Source organism: Tupaia chinensis, unplaced genomic scaffold (genome assembly GCF_000334495.1).
Source record: "Tupaia chinensis unplaced genomic scaffold, TupChi_1.0 Scaffold143725_1, whole genome shotgun sequence".
NCBI lineage: Eukaryota > Metazoa > Chordata > Mammalia > Scandentia > Tupaiidae > Tupaia > Tupaia belangeri.
In genome coordinates this window covers 1,991-5,929 of record NW_006203574.1, presented here as the reverse complement: position 1 = coordinate 5,929, position 3,939 = coordinate 1,991, and the positions used below count along the sequence as shown (strand labels likewise).

At 53.2% G+C, this 3,939-nt stretch overlaps 1 gene segment (V, D, J or C); it reads left to right on the top strand.

The window, feature by feature from the left end:
- LOC102475896 (immunoglobulin lambda variable 3-19-like) overlaps window positions 1–3,939 on the top strand; it is a gene marked incomplete at its 3' end in the record, with an annotated part of 14,366 nt that overhangs the window by 9,856 nt on the left and 571 nt on the right.

Genomic DNA, 3,939 nt, shown 5'->3' with positions numbered 1-3,939 from the left:
CAGAAGCCAGCCCAGCGCCCTGCACTGCTCATCTATCGTGATAGCAACCGGGCCTCTGGGGTCCCTGACCGATTCTCCGGCTCCCGCTCAGGTGGAATGACAACCCTGACCATCACTGGGGCCCAGGCTGAGGACGAGGCTGACTATTACTGTCAGTCATGGGGCAGTGGTAACCTTGCACAGTGACACAGGCAGATGGGGAAATGAGACACAAACCCCCTTCCCTGTCTGGGTCCAACTCTCTGTAGTCCCTGTAAGACTGGGGACACAGCAGGGCTGGCCCATGTCACCTGGAGCTGAGCCCCCCATGCTGTCCTCTCCTCCTAGCCCTCCAGGTGGGATCTGCCGAGGGAGTGTGGGGAGTGCACTCAGGGCTGCAGGACCAGACTGCCCTGGGATTAGGGTCTGTTATTTGAGTGTGAGGACAGACATAAGGACACATCTGTCCTTCACTTGTTGATCTGGCGTTTCTGTGGGGGTCAGTGGGCCTTTCTTTGGTCCAAATATCCAGGACTAACACCTAGCCCTGTCCAGCTGGCTGAAGTCCTGACACAGCAGCACCTGGCCCTGATGGGATTCTCACAGAGCAAGCCTGTGCCCTGGGCCCTGTGGGATCTGCCCGGCCCCACTTCAGGGCTGACCTACCACCTGTCAGCCCCTCAGAGCACAATCCCTTCTTCCAGTTCATGCCTCTACCCAGAGAAGCCTGGTTTGATGACAGCCTGAGACCAAGGTCCCAGGCCCTGCCATATCTTAGCACCACCTGGAAGTCTCCCAGCTCCAGAGCTCCCTGGAGGGAAGCCTCAGGTCCCTATTGCTCCCTCCCTGCATGTCAGCATCTGTTGCTCCCTCAATGTCTTCTCCCTCCTTCCTAGCTGGCCTGGGCCTGCAGGTCTCCATGGAGTCCCAGCTCCATTGAAACCATGTAGGAGCCAGCTGTCCCCACCATGAGCATCAGGACCGGGGGGCCTCTGTGCACCCAATAATTCTGGTTTTCCTCCTAAATTCTGGTGTGTGTGCTGAGGGCCCCAGTAGACCTGTTTGCTCCTTGCATTTTCCTCGGGTGTGAAAAGACCCTCACATCCAAGGAGCTCTGGGTTCTGAGAGCCGAGATCTCTAGGCTAAAGACCAAAGAAAAGGGGAGCCGCGGCCCCAGTGGCACCATGAACCACACACACACACACCTGGGGGCTTTGAGCTGCTCACACACACTGCTCACCTCCACAGTGGTCAGTGCTCAAGTGTGACCATTTTGAGCACAGTAGGTCCACAGGTTGTGCAATGAGGCTCTGAGCTCTGTGCACCACAGGGCTGTGCTCTTGCCGTGCTGGTGGCCTGGAGTGCCATGTGCGGTAGGCCTGTGGTCACTGTGGTGTCTGTTCCAGACTGAGACCTTGGGGAGGAAGGATCCTCATAGCTGCTGAGGCCTGATCTGCACAGAGGGGCGGAAGGGGGCTGAGGACAGCCCAACCTACTCATGGACATAAGTGGATGAGGTCACTGCTCTCTGCTGCTCACCCCTGCACGTCTGTGTTCCCTTCGGGATCCTGGATCACATGGGCTAGAAGTGAGCCAGGTCGGGATGCTCTTGCATGTTTCTCCCCCCCCAGCCCCTACCTCCTTGGACTGTATGAACCTGTTATCTACAAACATGTGTGCCATCTGTATTAGTGACTTTTATTTTTTTTGAGAGAGAGATTTTTGGTATACTGTGTGTGCATTCACCAGAGAGACAGAGAAAGTGAGAAATCACCTTCCCCGGTGGATGGCCCTTCTCCTCCAACCTCTTCTTGAGATTTTGGGCATGCATGCACATGCCCCTGAAATGTTTTAAGTCACCAGGTCCGGGACTTGAACTATGGTCAACTACATAGGAGTCCAGTGACATAACTATGCCATCTGCTGGTCCTTGTTTTAGAGATTTTTGAATGTGCAGATGTTGAAGACATTAGTCCCTTTGGAGACATTTTCTGGCACATGGATCAGTGAGTATATCTCTGCGTGGCTCTGATTCCAAGTGTCAGAGTTTATGGACTGAAATGGCAACTATCGTGCTGCAAAACCACAGAACAAAACGGAATCCTGACCTGTGTCCTGCGGCCTCGCTGCAGTGGGGACAGCTCACAGAACAGGTCACAGGACTCCTCCCTGGAGACCAGCACTGGGAGGTGAATTCCTCTCCTAATCTTTGGTCTCCACCTGGGAGAGTCCATCCAGGATAGCAGAAACCGCATCCTCACCTGGAACTTCCTCCAGGGAGGATCTTACTGCAGGCGTGAGAAGGAGTCAGTGCATTTAAAACACAGAAATAACACAGCCTGTAGCATCCAAGTGGAAGAGAAAGGAGTTAGGATTCGGTAGCAGAAACACTTCCCTATGAACCACAAATAAGAAAAATGTGAAAGCACACTCCTAAATAGCAAGGGGGGTCAGTGAAGAAAGCAAAAGGCAAGTGGGAAGTACTTGAGTGAATGAAAATGGAGACACAGCAGGTCGGCACTCAATCCTGCTGATGGGGCTGAGAGGGAGGGTTTTGACAGACGGGCACGTGTGTGTGTTCACGCTAACACATTCATATTTAATTTGTATTCATCTTAAATTATTATTGACCTTCATTATGGCAGAATAGGAATCTAAAAATACCTGGTCAGGACACCCGCTTTCAGGAGGAGCTCGACCAGACCACTGCGGTCCCCTGTGTCTCCCTGACACCTTCTCCTGTGTCACCAGCCCTAGAGGGAACAGAGGGATGGTCCCCACCTCTGCCCACACAGCTCAGAGCACCTGGACACAGCAGAGAGGCGGTGACAAGAGGACCCAGGAGACTGGGGAAGGGAGGAAGAAGGGGTGGGAACAGCAGACAGGGCAGGGAGGCTGAGGACAGCTCTGAGCTGGGTCTCCTGGGCCCTGGGCTCCTCCCACTGCTCTCTGGGACTGTGGGGAAATCATGTCACCTCCCATGGTGTTCCCTGAACATAGACGGGAGGAGAGACGGTGCCTGAAGCTCAGGGTTGCGGGGTTATTGGGAAGGTCTGGCTGAGGGGGTTCCTGTAAAACACTCAGCAAACTACCCAGATTGTGTGGGCGGGACTGAAGCAGTCCTGGTGCAGGAAGTAGTGACACATGTAGGTGACGTGAGTCCTGTGGACACCAGGGGGCACTGTGGGCCTTGGTTTGGGGACCCTGATACCCCAGTGCCCTGGAGGAGCTCAGTGCAGAGGGCATGACTGAGGTTCCCCTGAGGCCCTTCTGTGGGTGAATCCACTCTCCACTGACACCACCTGGCCCTTCCTCTGACGTCAGGATTAAAGGGAAGTCAGAGGACGGGGTGAGGACTGTGGTTACAATTCTGCATTGTGTTGAAAATGTGCTTCTATATTTTAGATGGAGATAATTTTTATACTTGCAATTTTAATAAAACAGTTTAACTTTTATGAGTTTGAACTTATCAGTTACCCTTTTTACAAGTTATCCTTTCAGAGTCAAGTATAAGAATCTTTCCAAGCCCTGAATAGATATTTTGTTCCTATATAATTTTTTAAAACATAATAAAATTCCCTCCCAGGCATGTGGACATTTCCTCTGTGTCTGACTCTGAAATTCTGGCCTCCCCTCTCTCAGCATGACCTCTGACCTCACCAGCTCCTGCTCAACTCTGCCCATCCCACTGCAAGGAGATTCTTCACACTAGAGAAGGGGATGAAGAGGGTCTTGCCTAGTCCAGAGAAGGAGCCCAGGGCTCACCCTGAGGTGTGTGTGTGTAGGAGTGTAGGTTATGTGTGTGTGTGTGCTGGGGCAACAATTTCTCTCTCCACACCAGAGAGACTCTGAGATCCTGGGCACAGGCCTTGGGGACAGGCCCATGGGACTTGCTCTAGGAAGTCCCACCCTTCTCTGCTCAGCAGGGAGCCACCCACAGCCACAGGAGGAAGGAGCACA